This window comes from Pogona vitticeps, chromosome 3, assembly GCF_051106095.1.
Source record: "Pogona vitticeps strain Pit_001003342236 chromosome 3, PviZW2.1, whole genome shotgun sequence".
Classification (NCBI taxonomy): Eukaryota; Metazoa; Chordata; class Lepidosauria; order Squamata; family Agamidae; genus Pogona; species Pogona vitticeps.
In genome coordinates, this window is record NC_135785.1 from 25965212 (window position 1) to 25986771 (window position 21560).

General features: G+C 41.9%; 1 protein-coding gene across 2 annotated transcripts in view; it reads left to right on the plus strand.

Annotated features, from left to right (window-relative positions):
• The first annotated feature begins 7599 nt into the window (after positions 1-7599).
• PLCH1 (phospholipase C eta 1) overlaps positions 7600-21560 on the plus strand; it is a 167225-nt gene continuing 153264 nt past the window's right edge. For both annotated transcript variants that reach the window (XM_020781938.3, XM_072996102.2), the window contains exon 1: positions 7600-7722. The gene's annotated coding sequence lies outside the window, so the exon portion shown is untranslated. The remainder of the gene's footprint in view (positions 7723-21560) is intronic.

Below are 21560 nucleotides of genomic sequence, written 5' to 3' on the forward strand. Positions count from 1 at the left end.
TCCTATGAATTAGTGACTTCTGAAAGGTCCTATCCTTAACAGCTCTGCTCAGGTCTTGTGAACAGCACCCTTGGATAACTCTGAACATGCTGTGTTTCGTGCTGTGGGTCTTCACTGACCCTAATAAAGACCCACTGAAGCTCCTAAAGAGCCATATTGGTAAAAGTAGGGATAGTAGCCCTGGTGGTAGGAGTTTGTGAGAGTGGTTGGAGAAGTGCTTTCAAATTACTAACCAAAAATACTTTGGCCACTTTTCACTGTTGTAGTCCCTCTGCAAATTGATTGTTCTTACAGAGTTACCATCATGATAAGCACTAGATGCAAGAGTTGATTAAAATCTGTATCAAGTTTATTTTTATGGTAAATGCATGATAGAATAGTGTTTGTGTTGTAAAACCAAGTTTCTAGTGCCGATGACAAGGAGAAATGCTTGAAAACATGTCATTGAAGGGTTTAAAACCCTCAAGCATGTCCTGAAGAGAAAAACAGCTATATCAAAAGGACAGTAAAGAAGGAGACTGAAGTTCTCAAAATTATGTTTAGAGAATTTTTAATTAGGATTCAGTTTGTCCAATGCAGTTTATTTATTTTAAGTATTTTACCCTGCCTTTCTCCTTGAATAGGACCCAAGGAGGCTTACAACAATGAAACACGGTACTTAACGTTGATATCAGTTGAGTATTGCCTTCAAAGGCAGCAAGACCTTATTTTCCTTATTTTAGCAATTCACTGTGTGCACAGTATTTTTAAAATGTGTAGCTCTTACCTTGACAGGTTGTGATCTAAAAGGTTGGGAAAGGAGGATTTCTGTATCTGTACAAAACTCTGCTTTGAGCATTTATATGCAGAATTGATTCCCTACCCCTCAAATCTTCAATTTCATGAAGAGTTAGAAAAACCCACAGCTTAATTAAGTTAACTCTTATCAATTGCTTTAGATCAAGATCCCTCTTTTCAGCTGTTTTAAGCATGGCAGTGTATGTGAAGAATGAGATAAAATCTTTGCATTACAGCCAATATGTTGTTAAATGGAGTATCTTCAGGACTTTAACTTATATTTCTGAAAAATGCAGTTTCTTGTTGCCAAAGGTCTAGAACAAGCTGATCAAGTTACTTCTGCAGTTGGTAAGAAATCCTTACATTCCAATAAGTTACTTTTTTGCAAATCTCCTGCTGTTTCAAAAGGGTGATAATGCCAGAAAATTCCACTGGGAATGCCTCACTTGTCTCTCTTGTTGCTGTTGTCGTTTATGAGGGGTGCAACTCTTCAACCATGTCACATCCAATTACCTTTGGATAAAGTTTCTTCGTCTGGGGCCCATGATGCTTTGCTATGAATTCACACTTACCCGGGTTGAATTCAATGACATCAATGGATTGTTTCTATGGTTTCAGGCAGTCCATTGCTGGACAGTGATGAAAAGGTGAAACTTAAGCTGGCTGCTCCTAGAGGTCACCATTCTTCCCCCCTCCTCTCCTCAGAGCTGGCTGGCAAAGAGGAATCAGAGTGATAATAGTTCCCCTTTTAGCAGCCTCTAGGATAAAGATTTGACACTTCAAAACATATACTATTGCTTAGATTCTTCAAGATTGCTATGTTTATTTAGAATATTTCTATACCACGTCTTGTTTACACAGGTCCTAACGTGGTCTGCTACAATGCCATAGATCCACTGAGACTAATGGCTGAGAAAATATAGTTCACGTCATTCATTCAACCAGGAGGTGGGTAACTTGTGCCTTCTGAGATGTTGGGGTGCAATCTCTATCATCCTTCCCCGCTGTCTACGTGGCTAGGGCTGATGGAAGTTGTAGTACAGCAATTATCTGGAGGGACACAAGTTGCCTTCCTGTTGTGGACAGATCAAGATGAGGACTGTTCTCCCTCTCCCCCATGCCTTTCTCCTCAGACAGGCTTTCCTTTAAATGACTGGTTGACTGAAAGAATTATTGTACTCTGTTGTTCTACTTGTGTTTTTAATATTGTTCTTATTTATAAGTTTTACTATATTTGTTGAATTATTTTTAATATTGCAATAATTTATTATTTTAGCTTTCAAGTTTGTTTCTTTTAATATTGTTAGTTGCCTTGGATGATTTTAGGAGAAAGGCAGCATATAAATATTTTAAATAAACAATACATAAATAGATGTGCAAAATGAGGATTTTTAGAAACCTGTTTCACAGGTTTGTTTACTGAGATGTTGTATGGGAAAGTGTTATGAATGTTTTAAATATACAATTATAAAAATAGCTGTTATTATTCTTTTCATTATTATCATTATTAAATGAATCTCTTATAATGGATAGCGTAGCTTGATGCGGGTATGTCCGGTAATGCACTTTGCTCCCAGAGCTTTCATTTTCTATTGGAGAAATCCCCTATGATTTCCTTGTGGTAAAGTGGCAGTTGAATAAACAATATACCCCAAACTTTCCTGGTTGTTTCTTATTGGAGGAGAATTTGAAATAGGTGAATGAAAAGCTGTTTAGTTCTCCCAGCAGACTTTGAACCAGCAAACAATAGAAGGCAGGTTGAATGGAATAGGAGGCAAGAATATGCTGGAATTCCTGGCACTGGATTTGCAAGAATCAGTCTTGGAGTCCTTAAAATGAAATGCAACTGCTATAGAAAGCAAAAGTTCTGTGGCATTCAAAACATGCCCTTTGCGACAGGAATACAGTGGTAAATCTGTTTCTTGACGTTTTGCTAATGGACACAGATACAACCTTTCAAGAGCCAGTCAAAGATATTTGTTGATTTTGGCTTTGAATATGTTTCTTTAATGACTGGTTCTGGTTGCTGTGTGACTGCCCTGGGACGTGTTCTATATCATCCTACGTGGCTTTACCGTGGAAAAGGTGCAAACTTATAATGTAACTAAAAATGATGACAATACTGTCTGACAAAAGGACATGAGGGTTTTCTTTGCCTCTTAAGAAACTTGTCTTGCTTATGGGGGATATATTCTTCCTACTTTCCTTTCCTCCTGCAGCTCAAGGGAGGGTGGCCACAGGATCTGAAGGACAGAATCCTGGCTTATAAAATTAAGTCCTTCCAAGAGCTAGTCACTCTCCGCTTGTAGAGAAGTTTTCAGCAGAGGTAGCTGGACATGCAAACTGTGTGTGTTGTGCCAATAAGTCAATTCCTACTTAAGATGACCTGCCTTCTGTGGTCTGTGATATATGGGTGGGTTTTGCCAGTACTGCCCCGCACAATGAATTTTCAAAGCGGAGCAGGGATTTGAACCCACAGGTCTCCTGCATCCTAATCTGACACTCTAGCTACTGCACCACACTGCCTGTCCTGCAAGCTGCGTCTGCTGAACCATCGTCTTCTATATAAGTAGTAAAGGCAACATATGCAGGTTAATACAGTTTTCTTTCTGCTTCCTCGTTCCTTGAAAATTCAGCTAATTTTTTCTTTCCAGCTCTCTATCATTGGACCTTCTTCTCTCTTCCATTTCTTTGCAAAGGTTATCCTAGCTGCTGTTAACATAAAAATATATATATATATCAAAATAGGTCTTGTGAGATTCTCTCTACATTATCTGGTAAGATTCCCAGTCTCTGGATCCATTGGAAATTTGATTTTTAAGTTTTTTCTTTTAAAATTTTGGCGCACTCCCTTAAAAATGATCCTTGAAACAACCATGTCAGCTAGGTTAGAATGATGGAGTGTGACTGGCCCAGGTCACCTAACGAACTTCATGATAGTGTGGAAATTCAAACATAGGTTTGTCCAGTCCTAGCCTGACACCCTTACTCTTACACCACCCTGTCTAGTTCCTTTCCTGATTCTTCATTTTTCCCATGCACTTACTTATTTCTCTGTAGTCCGTGCTGAGTCAGAATCCTCTCTGCCCTTTCTTCCGTCTTGTGCTGAGACCTGTTTTTTAAGACTCTTCCGTGATGCCACCTTTTTTTTAATGTTGATGAATTCCTCTTGGTGAAACCTTCAGCATATACCCCTTGTTTCCATACTCTGTGGTAGCCTCCTGAAAAGAGGAGCCAGGATTAAAAAAAACGCCACTAATGTTGCTGTATGCCATGCGCTATACATACCTAAATAAAATGTTTGAGATTTTTGTTGAAGGTACTGATAATGACTTTCAAAGCCCTGAACAGGTTAGAACCTAGATGTTTGAGAGATACACTTTCTGAACTTTGAAAAATCTGTTGGTTTTTGGAGCAAGTCCTTCTGCATATTCCATCGCTAGGAGTGGTATACTACATGGAGACGTAAGGAGTAGACTCCAGACCTCACTTGGAGGACTGTGTACAATGCTGGCCACCACAGTTAAGGATATTGAGAAGCTGGGATTTATGTTGAGGAAGCTAGCTTGTTTATTCTGGGAAAAGGGAAGATTGAGAGGTGATATAATTGCTGTTTTCAGGTGTCTGAGGAACTGTCACATGGAATGTGCTAGGTTCTTTGTTCCAAAGAGCAGAATTTTGGTTAAACATAATGAACAACCTGGTGGTGAATGTGCCATCACAGAAGGTGGTTGAATATCAGATGTTCTCAGGTGGACATCTGCTAGGAACAATTTAGCTGTGGATTGTGGTTTGGCAGAAGCTTGCTTAGATGACCCTTTTTACCTTTACCAGATGAAAAAGAGGACAAGCCTCCTGTAGCTTTAATAATTACTTATCTGAAATTTCAGCAGGTCAGCTTTTAACACAAGCTACATCTGCTGAAATTTCCTCCTCCACACAACTATTAAAGGCATAGAAGATTTGTCTTCTAATTTAATTGGCCAACTTATGCCTCCAGCTAGCTCTACAGCTCTATGATTTGCTAAAATATCTCCAATGGAGATGAGCTCCTTCTCCAATTCCAAAGGTAGGCTGTTCCATTGTTGAACAGCTCTACCACTCATTTCTCCTGATGTTTAGCTGGAGCCTGTTTCTCCACAGTTTTCCTCCTTGATTCTTGTTTCAAGGCTGACAGAGGTATGAGATCAAATTATCTGCCATGGGGTGGGGCAAAGAAAGTGAAGAAATATGTCGATCTAGCTACAAGGCCTGCCTGAATCTCTAGCAGTTCTCCATTATTTCAGACCTGGTTTCAAAAACTCAAAGTTGCTTAGCATAGTGAATCAGAACTAGAGCAAGCCCATTGAATCATTGAGGTTTTGATGTCAACTATTCTGTAAGTTCCATTGATTTAAATGAGCCTACTCTATTTGCAGCTTGCTATGCTAAGCAGCATTTCAGCCATGAGATGGGCCAGTGCCAAAATTTATAGGGCCAACTAGTCTTGGGATGCCTTATCCTGAGCATTCAAAATAAAGTGATAATCAGTTGTTGTTTAGTCGTTAAGTCATGTCCAACTCTTCGTGACCCCATGGACCAGAGCATGCCAGGCCCTCCTGTCTTCCATTGCCTCCCAGAGTTGGGTCAAATTCATGTTGGTAGCTTCAATGACACTGTCTATACCAGATGGGCGGATATAAATCAAATAAATAAATAAATAAATCTCGTCCTCTGTCATCTCCTTCTCCTCTTGCCTTCACACTTTCCTAACATCAGCATCTTTTCCAGGGAGTCTTCTCATGAGATGGCCAAAGTATTGGCGCCTCAGGATTTGTCCTTCCAGTGAGCATTCAGGGTTGATTTCTTTCAAAATGGATAGGTTTGTTCTCTTTGCAGTCCAGGGGACTCTCAAGAGTCTTCTCCAGCACTACAATTCAAAAGCATCAATTATTTGGCGGTCAGCCTTCTGATAATCAGTATTCATCACAAATCTCAAATTAAATTAACTGCCAAGATTTGTCTGATGACAACTTAGGTTAACTTGTTTGTGTTGACACATTTCTGATTTTATGATATCCACATCATAAATAATGCATAATTTCCACTATGTAATAATCTTTTCTTCTCTTTCTAAAGACTTTACAAGTGGCAAGCAGGTATAAAATCCAAAGCCTTGACATATTATGATGGGCTTTCCCTTACTAGCACGGGGCAAAATGGCAGAGGACCTGATGAATCAGTACTAGACTAGCTGTGCTAAATCCAAACTCTTCCCTGCCAAAGGATGTAGGAAATTATTTAGCATCGTCGTTGCTCTGTTCTATATTTGTACTAGCGCTGTGGCTGTATCCCTGGCCTCAACAGAGCTGGATCTGTCATAACTTGGCTCCTCCTTCTCCTTATTCCACCTTTCTGACCTCTTCTGAGATCAGCTGGTATCTGATCCTAATCCCTACAGCTTACACATCTTTGAGTTCACAATGCATTGCTCAAAGCAATGTGTTGCACTGAAAGGCTTTTTTTTAATTGTCTCGAACACAAATGCTACAGTTTTCCAGAAACAATTTTATGTAAAGTAGAAGCAATAATTGCCAGAAATAATTCAAATAAATCAAAATGACAGAACTTTAAGGGTGGGGGCTGGATAATGTTGGTTTTCTGGGTGGTCAAGGACTCCCATCATTCCTCACTGCTAGATACATTGGGTATGGCTGACACAAGCTGGAATCAAAGAGCATGTGGAGGACCAGAAGTGGACACCTCTGCTCTACCGTCAGTCCAGGGTTCCAATAATCCTAGTGAGCTGTCAGTGTGGTGCACAGAATGATGGACTAGGACTCAGGAAACCTCTGTCTGAATCCTTATATGGCCGTGGAGGGCCTGGCGTGCTCTGGTCCATGGGGTCAAGAAGTGTCGGACATGACTTAACTACTAAACAACAATGGCCATGGAAGCTCACAGAGAGTTTGGAGGTAATGGCCATTCTGTCTTCCACAAAACTCTTGCAAGGTGTAGGAGAATATGTCCTCCTTTTGATGTGCCATCTAGTTGGAAGTGACTTATGGCAAACTTAATAGTGCTTTCAAAGTAAATGAGGTATTTAAGGAGTGGGTTTGCCACTCAAATAACTTAGTTTCCATGGACTTGAAGTGGGGATTTGAACCCAGGTCTCCTGAGTCCCAGTCTTTCACTCCATCCATTACACCACACTGAGTATCCCTCACTCTGGGCTAGTACATAGTAAGTGTCCCCATTTTATCTGTGAAGCAGATGAGGCTGAGAAAGAGTGCCAGGATTGAACTAAAGGGACTCAAGAAAGCTCAGGCTCCAGAGAACTCTTCACGCAGACCACCCTGGGCTTAATCTGGAGTTTATTCCTGAAATGTGCAAAGAGAGAAGTAGCAAGTTAATCTCTTTCAAACAATCATATACTGTATTGTGTCACCTTTCAGAATAAAAAGTCCCCCCCCCCAAGTAAATCCATTACCACCCAGAAAGTATTGCGGCACCTTTGAGAGGTAAGAATTTTTCTGGTGTGAGAAGTGAGCTCTCCCTGGCACAGACGGGGTTGGTACTGAGAGTTTATTTCCTCCAGGATTAAATGACTGGACTGGGGGTTGGACCTGAAGGAAAGGCACTTTTGGGGCTTCTGACACCTGGCAGATGAAAGGCAACCCCAACGCGACTGCCTGACCGGGGGGGGGGGAGGGAAGCGAGGCGGTCCCTTGCGCCCTGCGCTGGTAACTCCCATCCGCAGGGCTCCAGGCCGGGTTTCTCCTCCCGCCTCAGCACCGTCGGGGGTGGCTTGTTGTGGGTTTGAATGCGAGAGCGCAGGTTGTGGCGGCAGCCGGCGGAGCGGAGCTGGTGTGGGCGCGAGAGTTTCCTCCTTTGCCCTGCGGGAAGGAAGGAAGGGCCCCGGCGGTGCCGCTTGGGAAGACGGGGAGGAGACACCTGGAACGGGAGGTGAGTGCGAATCCCACCTGCCGCTGCGCTGGCTTGAGCTGAGAGTCTTAGCCAGCAGTCGGAAGCGCGCGTGTGAACTTTGGGGGGGGGGGGGAAATCAACCTTTCCTTGACCTCGCTGCACCTTCCAGATATGTGGGGCTACAGTTCCCAGTATCCTTTCTCAACATCACTTTGGAGGGTGGCCACTCTATCCAGGAAGGATGATGCAAAGCGGCACGACCTCCATTCAGGCTACAGGTCGTGCGTGCCTCTCCGGGCAAGGATCCTTGGGAGAGGAGAGGAGAGCCGGGCGCTGTCCTTATTGCACCCCTGAATGGGGCAGACTCCATCGGAGGCCACCCACCTGCGCGTGTCCCCTCGGGACCAAGAGGAGCTCCCTTAATTTCTGGGGAGCCTCCCCGGGCCATGTGGCCGAAATCCTGGAGCGCGGGGGGGGGGGGGTTGCGCGCGCGTGCGGATGCTGCAGCACAGCCTCTGGGGGCCGAGAAGGCGCTGAACGCCGGGCTTCAGGTCTCGTCCTTGTCTATAGGATGTTGCCTTTCTGATCCGTAACCCCGCGAGGTGTGTTCGTGCCTTACTGCCGAGTAGACCAATTGCACCCGTTGCCCCTCGTTCCCATGCAAGTGTGCCTAGCTTCGCGGCCGTGGGAAATATTGAAACCGGTGTTTGCAACCTCTCTCTCTCTCTCTCTCTCTCTCTCTCTGTGTGTGTGTGTGTGTGTGTGTGAGAGAGAGAGAGAGAGAGAGAGAGGAGACTTTAAGGTCCCTGCAGACCAGGTCTTGCAAAAGTCGGGAAGGGGAAAGGGGGGAAGGGGGTGGTTGCGGCTGTTTATTGTCTTCCATCTGTTTTCCCAGCTCGTCCCTGATTCCAGCCAGGAAAAGGGTCATCGGGCGGCCTCTTGGGACAAGGGGTCTCTCTCTCTCTCTCTCTCTAACCCCCCCTTCTCAGCTTTCCTCTGGGCTTAATCAATTGGCGTGGGCTTCTCTCTGTGAAAGGATCGACGGGTGGAGCCTCTCTCCGCCCCTCATCCCAAGAAGAGCCATTCTCTTTAGCAAACCCACTCCCTACTCTCAGCCCTCCCCTCGCCCCACAATAAGGGGGAGGGGAGGTAGCCCTAAGCTGGCCGATGTCCTGAAGAGACACCCCTCAAAGCCAGGGTGTGATAACCGTGCTCAGACTCATTCACAACCCAAGAGCATCTGTCTTGCAGAGACTGGCACAAGCGCTCGCTTAAGAGAACTTGGAAAAGTTACTTTTGTTGGCCTGAATCCAGTTCCTGACTCCCAGCTAGCGCCGATCCATTGCATCAATTACGGAGTGGTAAAGAAAACTTTGTAGAGCTGGTGGAGTCAATGGGCCGACTCTAGCTAGGGTCAGTGGGATTGAGGCTATATAGAGAACTCCAGAATCCTTCAGCCTGCATTGTGTTGGTTGGAGGATTCTGGGAGCTGAAAGTTACTTTTTCAAACTCTTTCATTTAGCATTTGAAGTTTACATAAGGTTTGTTAGTAGAGTAGGTTTCCTGTCAGAGAACTCCAGGTTTCTCAAGTTTAAATTTAGGCCAGTGGCCTCAAATTCACCTTGGATCTGGGAAAACTGAACTTAAACCTTATCATTGTCATAGCACCACGAGTGATTGGAAGAATCAATGTCTCTTAAACTCAGTTCTCCATCAGTAAAATAAGGAGTAAGTGAGCTGTGAGTATTGTTGAGCAGGGTAAGCATGTGATAAATTTCGTAGAGCATTGATAGAAGTGCCATATGAATGATTACCAATGCAATTCTAAGATTGCTTGCTTGGAAGGAGAACCCACTGATTTCAACAGAAATCACAAAAAGGACTGATGTATCTAGCTTTGGATGTCTGCATGCTGCATATAAATTCAAAGCTGTTGGTTACAGGAATGTAAACTAACTATATGTAAAGAAATATTGTGACTTCAGAAGAGTATGGAAATACTACCCGATAGTCCATGTATGAAGCAATTCTATTGATTTCTCCATCAAGTGCAGCTACCACTGACTTCAGTAGGATGCCTAAGAGGCAATTGGTATATATCAATTTCCTTAACATTGCTTCAAAGTGGGAAAAAGTCATGAATATTTTTCCCTTTGTGCATGCGTGTGAGTGCATGTATGTTTTCTACTAAGATGTATGCAAATGAGTGCATAGATAAATATGTTGATACAGGATCTGATTGCTTTAAATGTACATGTCTTAGTATTTTGATATAGCTGCTAGAATTTGGTTCTATGCAACTTTTAGCAGCACAGACTGCAATTTTAGAATATTTCCCTTACATGCTTACTCGGAAGAAGGTCTCTTATAAGTGTGCTTTGGATAGCAACTTTCCCTTTGGCATCTGTTTTCTTCTTAACTTTCATACTGAAGCTATTGCTTTGTTTTTTTAAAAAAGCAATGTAAGTTCCAGGAATGCTTTTTATGGCACTTGAGAAGTCCATATATATATATATACACATGCTTTTATATAGATGCCTTTATTGAAAGTATGTGCTGCTGAATTAAGTGAGACTTCTAAATAAACATGTGGAATTGGTTGCAAAAATAATACATTGTCTTTTAAAAATAGCAGTTTAAAGCAAGCTTCTGGCTTAGAATTGACTGTCCATTCAAAAGGGAGCTATTTGGGGGTGGAGGGGGGCTTTTCTTGGCTATTCAGTTTCAAATAGGTATTAAATGAAACTTTGTGTAAACAGAGCCAGAAGTGATGGGTTTGATTGATCTGCAAGTGTGGCTGTGTGATCTTTTTTCTTAAAGGAAACTAAAAAGTTACTAAGAGAGTAAATGTAATTTCAAAATTCCCCTTTCCTGCAAGGTTGTTGTTGTTTTGCACCTTCAAGTTCCACTGAACTTATAGGGACTTTAGTGGAGTTTCCAGATCCACTTATGTATTAAACAGATGAGTTATGGGTGGCAGACACAGAGCAAAAGGTTAACCTTTTGAAAGTGTCTTGATGGCTTTTCCTTTTGGCATCCCCTCTCCTCCTGCCTTTCTAAAGCTCTGGAGAGCTGAAGCTGAATCCAAAGAGAGCCATTAAAGGAAAACACTTCCTTGTCTTTCTAAACCAAGCCTTGGTCCCTGCTAGCCAAGCTTGTTGACCAAACAGCATTACATTTGGTGCATGTCAATATGCTTAGCTTCTAGTGTCAATAGTTTTTGTTCTTGGCTAGGCTCTGCCTTTGTTCTTGTTTCTTCCCAGTAGCCAGTCACTGGAATGATCAAGCAAGTGCACTTTTGTTGTTGGCTTTATTTTTTTTTAAGTTTTGCATCAGTTGGCATAGATAAGCATCACTGCTTCTTGTAAACTTGTTAGGGACTGTACTGACAGCTGGCGATTGCCAGGGCGGTAAACTTGAGCACAACCAGCCTTTTTGATTTTTGCTGGCAACCCTGGTGGGACTGGAGAGCAAAATGTATTCTGATCCTGAATGTGTGATATTCTAAATAAATTGGTGTTTCCTCCAGCTACAGAAGGACCTTCTGTGATTCCACTAAACTTGTAGAAGAAAGTTTAGTGTCTCTTTGGCACTGCTAGCTTCAGTGAGAAGTTCAATTTATATTGATTGAATTTGTGCCTAGTTACTGGCTCTGTCTTTCTGATTCTCATTGAATATGGGGTTTCTGTTGCTTGCTGGAAATAAATTGCAAAGAGCAGAGAGTTTGGGGGGAGGCTGGGACTGCAGCAACAATTGAAGAGTTTACTGGTATCTTTATTTAGAGCTTTGTGATCACTGAAGCCAGTATCCAGGCCTTTGCTACTTTTACTAAAGAAAACTTTTGTTGGAATCATTGAAATCATTTCTGTCATGCTGTATTATTGTGTGGTGTGATGTGTTGTCATGCTGTTTTAATAGAAAAACTGGGAATAAATATTAAACTAATCCGACATGTAGCCAGAATTTGTGTGTATTCACTGTTTTGCATTACAGGGAGAACCTCTTCAAAAAATTCTCTCTCCACTTGAAGGGTGTGATTGCAGCGAGGGAGGCAAGAACCTTAGAGAGTGTCTCACATGTTTAGCCTATTACAGGCATTCAAGAGTGTTTGAATGCCTATAAAGTGCTAACTGTGCTGTGGCCAAAATCCTCTTGCACAGCTACAAAAATGGTGTGATGTCTGGGGGCACATCGCCCCAAGTTAAGAAATAACTGTTGACATTATCAAGTATTTGCTGAGTTGCACAACAGAATATGCAACAGATAACGCCTGCTTTGATCTCTTAATACAGTGTGCCTCTAGATGTTATTCTAGCATAGCTGGCATGAGGATTTGGGCGACTGTTATTCAAATTTGTTCAGAAGTAAATTTCACTGAAGTCCTATTCAGGTGTGACTTATTCTGCTTTTATTTATCAGACTAGCAACTGAAAACCTATCCTCTCTCCATCATTACTTTCTCTTTTTGGGCTCTTGCTTGTCTGGATAACGTATGTTTGAGCAGGAACCTCTCTTCTGAAGATGTGGAGACAGCCATGATGGAGAACGGTTGTGTTCTCCCCTGGTTACCTGACAGATAAAGACAGGGTAAGCATAGCTGGCTGGATAGCTCAGTGAGTTGGGTACCTTCCTGTGCAGTCAGTGATTCGTAGTTTGATTCCCCACTGCACTTCCTAGGAGAAAAGCCAGCCTGTATAGCTCTGAGCAAGCTGTATAGTCAGAGTGCTACCAGCAGGAGGTTATGATAAATCATCTCTATACCTAGAGAACTGTGGAAAGGGTTGCCATAAGTAGGAATTGATTTGATGGTTAACTATTATTTATTGTTGTTTTTATGTATATGCACACTTTAAAATATTTCTGGATTTCTCATCTCTTTTATCTCTGTTAGATTTTTTTCTTTTCATATGCCAAAGTTTACCTTAGCATGGAAGCAAGGAAAATTCAAGGATTGCAGAACTATGATTGGAATCCCGATAGAGCTATCCAGGCAGCTGATGCCAAGTCAGAAATTTTGAAAGAAACTCCCTTTTGGATGTCAACAATTGTTCAGAGTTCAATAGCTGGTCAGAGTGCCTTCAAGTCCAATTCTCATGCTTTTATGTGGAAATAATCCCTGCATTGTTTGCCACTAGTAAAATTCTCCTGTAAGATACATTTCAGAAGACTTGTACTGTATATCTTTTGTGCATAAATGATGCATTGAAAAAATTAATAGTTGAAGAGTATTTTCCTGTTGCCCCATTTCTTTTCAGTACATTTTCTGTAGAGCTGACATCAGCTGATGGTTTGGGGTTTTAGATGTGCAAGATTCATTATGTTAAGAATGCCAGTGCAGCTTGTGGGGTTGCCTAGGCAATAGAGTAAATGCCTGTGTCCTCTTACCCTGAGAGGCCGGTATTCTAAGAAGATTGTGGTCCTGAAGCATCAAAACTGAAAATATTTCTCTGTTTGCAGTGAGAGGTATGTGTATTGCCCCCAAGGAACTGTAGCACATTTAACCATAACCACATTAACAGCAGAAACACTTTAAAACATGTAGGAATAAAACATTGCATTCAGCATTAATAAGTTGCTGAAAAAAGCTAAAGCCTCAAAAACAATCTGATCAATGATGGTCTTTAATATCCATAAAAAGGGGTCCCATTGCAGTTTTCTTTATGATAGATACAGTTTAGTTGTGTATCACATTTTCCACAATACTGGTTCTCTAAGATGTTGATAAAAACAAAAATACAGTGGTGCCTCGCTAGATGATGATAATCTGTTCCACTGAAATCGCTGTCTAGCGAAAAGCATTTCCCCATTGGAATGCATTGAAACCTGTTTAATGCTTTCCAGTGGGGAAGAACCATTGTTGTCTAGTGAAGATCGGCCATAGGAAAGCCGCTTTGATCGCAAAAAGTCAATGTCTAGCAAAAAAACTGTCATGCGGGGTAACTGTCTAGCGAGGCACCACTGTATAATAGTTATAATCACAATAGTGCATTATAACATTGACCCAATTACAGCATTGAGTCTAAGTATGAAAAAATTTAAATAAGAAAAACAAATACAATAAGGTAATAACAATTCTGAGTTGCAGTAATGTCATTATTCATTATTGCCACAGTTTTTAAAATTGTTTTATTATGTTTTGAGATGTTTAGTTTTGAGATGTTTTGCTATTTTCATATTAGTGCTCTTGTAATATTTATACTGTATTGTTTTACGCTTATACCAGCTGTTGAGAGATATCAGTCATGTTGATGTTGGGTGTTCTTGCAAAGTTTGCATAACTTGCCATGGCTAACTGATGGACACATCTTGATCTTGCAGTCAGACAGATGACCAGGCACTTGACTCAGATCTCTCTCTCTCCCCCCCACCCCACGGCACCTTGTGTGTTGGCTTCAGTTAGCCTCAGCAAGTTATACAAATACCTGTTGGCTTCCAGCCACCATTTATGGAGTACATCGTAAATTACCTTGGCTCCCAAGCCAAGAGATAGGCAGAATATAAATAAAATGAACCAAATACAGTTTTTGTTACAGTTTATATTAAGAGTCTTAAGAAAAAGACACATCTCTCACTAGTACAGAATAGAGATCAGCAAGGGCAGAAAGATCTCTGCCCTGCACACATTGAGGCTTCATGGCTTCCAAGCTATGCCAAGCTGCTGGTTAGCAGAGAATGGGCCATGTCAAGAAACAGGGTAATCCCTATACTTCTTGTCTTTTCCATTGTCAGAGAATACAGGACAGTGGTTACCCTGCATGACAGTTTTTTCACTAGACATTGACTTTTTGCGATCGCTATAGCAATTTGCAAAACAGTGATTCCTATGGGGGAATTTCGCTGGACAATGTTTGGTCCCTGCTTCGCAAACTGATTTTCGCTAGACAACAATTTTGACAGCTCCCTCCGCGCTTGCAAAACAGGTGTTTTCGGGACCTAAGCTTTGCAAGACAGTGATTTAAACAGCTGATTGGCGGTTCACAAAGTGGCTTTCCAATGGCCGATCTTCATTAGACAATGACAATTCTTCCCCATTGGAAAGCATTAAACAGGTTTCAATGCATTCCAGTGGGGAAATGCTTTTTGCTAGACAATGATTTTGCTAAACAGCGATTTCAGTGGAATGGATTATCATCATCTAGTGAGGCACTACTGTATCCTCGATCATGTTAGACTGTAAATACCATCAGCTCTACACCACATAGTCAGTGGTATGAGATGACAGGAGTTGTAATCTAACTACATCTAGATGGTTTAGTACATTCCACATCCTTTCCTTATACTGTCACTTGTTTTTGTTGGGCCCCATTCAATGGATTATAGGTTCTTTGCTGTTTTAGTCTTTAGATTTTAGAACTGCAGAGCTGGAAGGGACCCTATGGATTGTTGAGTCTAGTCCTTGTCAAGGAAGCACAGTGGGGAATCGAACTTCCAGCCTCTGGCTCTGCAGCCAGATACCTAAACTACTGAGCTATCCAGTAGTTCAAAACATTGCTCCCTGCAATTATAGAAAATGCCCACTACCAATACTTAATGCCCAGTATTAGCCCCAACAAACTTAGTATTAGTGGGTACATTTGAATTTCATCAGGTTGTGAATTGTGCTGTAATCAACAGTGAATGAACAATTGGAATATTTCCTTCACAGTTTTAGCATCCCCTCTTTTAAGTGGTATTTGAAAAATATTGATGTTTGGTGGCCACTCTCACATTTACTCCAAAAGGGATTGAGTTTGTGGTTTTGTTTTGTTTTGATATCGCAGATTCTTATTTTAAAAAAAGCATTTCTGCCTCAATTTCTAGTGAAATAGTTCCCAGTGTGACAGCTGGGAAAATCAAAGAGTGGGAGAAGGCATTTAACCAGTAGTTGGTAGCTTGGCAAAATAGCTGGCCACAGAGACTGGTGAAACGTCAGGAAGAACAACCTTCAGAACACGGCCAAAGAGTCCAAAAAACCTAGAACAACCATTAGATTCCGGGTGAAAGCCTTCGCGAATACAGACTGAGGTGATCTTGTCCTCTGTGAAACAGGTAGTAATGATTGTTGTTATTTTTAAACATCAGCAAACAGCAGGTGTGTACACTTTAGCAAGTGATAACTTGCTCTCTGGGTGGCTTTAACCCCCAAGACAGTCTATTCCCCACCTTACATGTGTTAATTTGTTTATCTATGGGTAGATGTACTTGTCACCTATTGGTGACCTTGGAACAAATCTTAATGACCACCATTAAGAGTCAAACCTGCCCAGCCCATGGTTGTTAACTGCCCATAATTACCACTATTGAGACAATTTGCCATGCTGGGCCTTTTGCATTTCTATTTTATTTCACTTCTCCTTCCTCCTCATGTTTATATATATGTCTGTCTACTGAGGCTGTCCTCCAGCTATTTGAAAAAGCAGATTATGTGCCATGAAAGCTTGTGCCAAATAAATCTTGTTAGCCTTCAAAGTGCCACAAGACCTTGTTTTGCCTAAGTGGGTAGTGCAACTTTTAAACTACTGTTAATATATAGAATTAAACCATGATTGTGTTTCGTGCTCTCAAGTTGGAATCAACTTATAACAATTCTTACAGGACTCCCAAAGTAAATGTTTCAAGAGTGGTTTTACCAGTTCCACTCCCCACCCCATGTATTTTGATGGTCAAGTGGGGATTCAAATCCTTGAGTCCTAGTTTATTACTCTGTCCTTTACACCACACTAGATCTATTAAACTATGGTTACTAATTAAAAGTTTGTCTTGCACCCAGTGTAGGTTTTTCATTTGCTTAAAATATATGGCAAATGCAAAAACTAATCTTAACATGCTGCTTGTGAGTGAACCTCATGAATATATACACTTGTGGCAACATTTTCCTACAAATACTGGTGGTTCTTCTTGGGTTGTGTTGGATGAAAAAATCAAATTGTGCATCTTAAAATGTAAATCTGTTTTGTTGTAACTGTCAGTTAGGATGAATGACCTCTTCACATGTCAGTGAGCAATGACTAGTATTTCAGCGCTCACTATCTGCGTAGCATGTGCAAAGGCACATGTAGGCCTCACTGATTAGTTTGTGGATCCATTTAAGCCTCCAGTAACATATTGAGTACAAAACCTGGTCACATGATCATCATAGGACAACAAGCATTAACTCTTTGTTGGCAGGCTGTTAATGAGTTGTTCGTTTAACTCAGTGGTGGTTAACCTTTTTGGGCTCGCATGCTCAAACTGGGGGGGGGGAACCCAGTGGGCAGCGGCAGCGGAACCGGAAATGTCAGTTGCAGAGCCGGAAGTGGCATTGGAAGAGGGAATCCTGGCACGGAGGTGCCTCAAGACTCCACTCCGGATCCGCTGCCAGCGCCAGCTGCTCCAGATTCAGCTTTGACTTTGTGTGTGTGTGAGGGAGAGAGTAGCGATCCGGCAACTTATGGCATGTGTGCTGGCAAAAAGGGCTCTGCATTCCAGCTGTGGCATGTATGCCATGGGTTCACCATCGCTGATCAAACTCATAGCTTGTCTGCTTTGACTGTCAGATATTTTCCAGATCTTTTATGTTCTTGAACCAAAGATGACGGGGGTCTTCCTCTTTGTGAAGCTGTGCTGTGCCACTGAGTTAGTTATTTATTTATGGTATTTTATGTCAACAACAACAACAACAACAATACTGCACCTATATTTAACAGATACTTGGGTTTTTGGTTAAAACTTGTATCCGTTAAATACTATCAGTCAATGTTTTTTTATATAATTTTGACTGTACTCAGTGTTTTTGAATAAGAATAAGAATAATATAAAAAGCAGTCCCCTAAGATTACACCTAAATTAGAAAAGCAATATTTTTTTAAAAAAATGGACATGGAATAAATACAGTTTTTAGTTCCAAGTAGAGAAGGTCCTATGAATGAATGGGATTTGCAAAGTCAGCATGAAGTTATATCCCATTGATTCAGTGTGTCTGCTCTGACTGGGGTTAGCAGTTAGACTCAGCCTAAACTCTGGCCATAACATTCAACAAGTGTGATAAAAGCAAAGTCTACTATGCTAGATGACTTCAAATTCAAAGTAAATTTAAAAAGGCTTGCTACCGCATTGAAAAAAATCTCAAAGTTGGCACAAGACAAACCTGTCTTAGATAATAATAATTAATAATAATCTTAGAACTGCAGGGCTGGAAGAGATCCTTTGGATCGTCAAGTCCAGCCCCTGTCGAAGAGGCACAGATGCCACCCTACATATGTTGGAGATGGCATAATGGCATGATGGAGGGCTCTGTCATTGCCTCAAGGTTGAAGTATATGTGATGGGAGGAAGTTATTCCTTTTTAATACTGTAATATCCAATGACTACAATATGAGCTGTTGCATTAGGACAGGGTAGAAAGCTCATTATCTATTCTGCAGTGTTTCTAGGTGAGCCACAAGTTTCTGCTGTTACCTCTGGCCAGTGATGTAAGGGGATATATAAAGTTACTTTACATACCCTGCTTTAAAGCTGTTGCACCAGGGCTAGCTCCAGCCTAGACATGCAAAGAATGAAGTGGTGCTTTTGATGTTTGGTGGCAAAATGATTCCATTGGGGAGAATTTCATCTGCCCTTTCTCTACTTCAGACCCACCTTTTTTGTCCTGGAGATCCAGAGTGGCGCAGTGAATATGGTAGGAGGAGACAGGTCTGGGTGCGAATCTCTGCTTGGCCCATTGGGGGGAGGGGAGTAGCAGTGGCAAACGACCCCTTGAACATCTCACATACTTTGAAGCAGTGTAGTGAATGAGAAGGCATGGGTACGTACTGTTCAGGAAGATTTTTATGTTTTCATTGAGCCAGCTGTGAACCGCAGCCTCTCCCCGAGTACATGAGCAAGCAACTGTGTTGCTTAATATTTATGGGAACAGGATAATGCCCTGTTTCTCATAGGTTTGACTTTTTGTGGATCCATGTGCTACAAAACTTTGAATTGATGGGCCTGAAAGTGCTGTAAACTGGCATAAGTTGAGAAATCACAGCCACTGACATTGTATGCCACTCCTGAAAAATTCCACACTCACTTCACTGGCAAGAGGTGTAGTCAATGTCCTCTCTTTTTCCTTGCTCCCCATCTCTGATGGCTGACACTTTAAATGCCTAATAAAACACTAATCTTCTCATTGCTTTCCCACCCTGTTTTAGCCATGGCCAGGCCCATAAGCCTCCCCTTCACTTACAGTGCCTTTTGTTAGTTAATGTGATTTCTGAAAGTAGCAATAAAATATCTTTGTCCCTTTTCAGTGGGTGTAGAGGTAGGGGATCCCTGCAAGGAAGGGTGTGTTCCTACCTCTCCCCCTGCTTTTATTTTGCCCAGTGAGAGACAACAGAGGTTTGATTTTACTGAGAGGTTATTTGGAGGTGGGTGGGAAGAGAGGGTGGGGTGGAGGAGCTGGGCAAGTTGCCTCTGGAGGTCTCCCAATGACACCATGAGACTTCCTTATTTGCGCCTGCCTTTCCCATTACTGGACCACCAACAGGGAGACAGGGAGAGTATCATGGCTGTCAAATGTGGTTATAGTAGGCTGTTTTTCCTTGTGCTGTAAGGGTACAGGTACTCAAGTCCTCCAGTGCACTAAAAAAACACACACAAAAAACCCCACAAAACAAACAAACAAACACGGTCTCTATGTATCCCATATTAATAAAAACAGAATTAGGCTTTAGTCTACAAAGTTTTATGCCTTAATAGGCGGGATATAAATAAAATTAAGTTAAATAAATAAATAAATAATAAAATTTGTTAGTTTGTGAAACCCTGCAAGAAGTGTTATTGTTTTTTAAATAAAAACAAGGACAGATGGTTTGATACTTTGTTCACTGGTGTCATCATTACCTCAGAAACAAGCAATTAGGGGGAAGGGGAAAAGAAAGCAGTATGGCCACACACCCTGACACTCTGTTTAAGACCCCGAAGGAGGAATGGGACTCCAGGGAGGCAGAAGTGTAAAAGGAGACACACACAACTGCCCTTTCTATAGCTGTGTGTGTTTACCATCTGTTTCAGCCACAATATACCAGGAAAATGAGGCAGGCTTACACCTCCCTTGGTAACTGTCTGTGCCCGCCCACCCCCTGTGAGGAGACCGCCTCATTCTTGTGAAACTGACTCTTAAGCCATTGAAATGAAAGGGAGATGCTGGTCATTTCAAAATACAAATGAAAGAGCAGTTGATACCTTTATAGACCACTAAATATAATGCATTCCTTCTTCTAACACAATGACAGTTATTTCTCACCTGTGATCCAAGCAAGGCCTGGATCCAGTAATGGGACAAGGCCTGCTGTGATAGTGGTTGCATCTTTATAGAGTTAGCTAGCAGAAGGATGGACTCTAATACAGTGGTGCCCCGCTTGATGATTACCTTGTTAGACGACGAAATCGCTTTATGATGAAGTTTTTGTGATCGCTTTTGCAATTGCAAAATGATGTTTTAATACAGAAAATCCGCTTTACGACGATTGGTTCCCTGCTTTGGGAACCGATTTTTCGCTTAATGAGGATCTTTACGGCTGATCATCGGGTCTTCAAAATGGCCGCCCACTGTGCAAAATGGCTCCCTGCTGTGTTTTAGGACGGATTCCTCACATTACAGGCACCGGAAAATGGCCGCCCTATGGAGGATCTTCGCTGGACGCTGAGGTATTTCGCCCATTGGAACGCATTGAACCGGTTTTCAATGCATTTCAATGGGATTTTTACTTTCGCTTGACGACAATTTCGTTCTACAACAATTTTGCTGGAACGGATTATCCTTGCCAAGCGAGGCACCACTGTACAGTTTTGTTTGTGCAGGAGGTTGTGTGCATCAGTTGTACAACTTTTCATGCTTTCTCAGCTGCTTGCCAAATAGTGTAATCCAGAGTAACTGCACTGAGGTTTTTCACTGTGTTGGTGTTACGTTGGGCAGGGTGTTTTTACAGGCAAGTCACTGGGATTAGAATGTGGTTGAGTTGTATGTCCTTTCGAATTGAAACTGAGTTATAGTGTCCCTGATGGGGCTTTCAAAGTAAGTGAAATATCTAAGGAGTGGTTACATTAGTTCCAAATAAGTTTTCATGGGCGAGTGAAGATTTGAACCCAGGCTTCCTAAATCCTAGTCCATCACTCCACCCAGTGCACAACACTGAGTGTTCTGATTGTGATTAATTGTTATATTTACATTCCACTCTGTCTCCAAAGAGTTTATGCCTCCTTCCCCCATTTGCTATCCCATTGATGCTGTGCAGTAAGTGAGTCTGAACAAAGATGACAGGCATAAAGCCCCCTGCTACATTTCATGGCTCAGTGGACCATGCCCTCCTTTTAATTTTCTGCAAATGTGCAGGGGGCCAACCAAGCAACATCTTCAGCAGAGTTTTAGAGCGAACAGATTCTCTCTAGCAGAAGTCCTGTTTGGAAAAAACAAAATGATGCACAGCCATCTTGGGTGTACCAATTTGAAAGACGTTACACTGGTATTGTTTAATTATCTGTGGGTCACTGTGACTCCTGGCAGCCGAGAGAGAACTTTGTGTTCAGGTTTCATACCAGTGTCTTCTTTAACACAGAGCAGGCTGATGTTAGAACTTCCTCTACACACTCTCTTCTAGCCTTCAGCCCACTACCTGCTTCTTATTAGAAGCAAGACGTACAGTTGTACACACTTTCTCCTTACAGCATCCTCTTAAGTATTGCATGAGCGATTGCATATGCAGTTGTCTTCATGTTAGCTTACTTGTGCTTCTTTATAATGATCACTAAACATGGTGCCATAATGCTTTAATACAGTATCTAAAACTCATACAGGACCTTAAATACCTAAAATTCTGAAAAGGTGGTGCTGTATTCTTGGCAGTTCAAATTCAAAGATAGTCACTTGTCTATAATGTCCT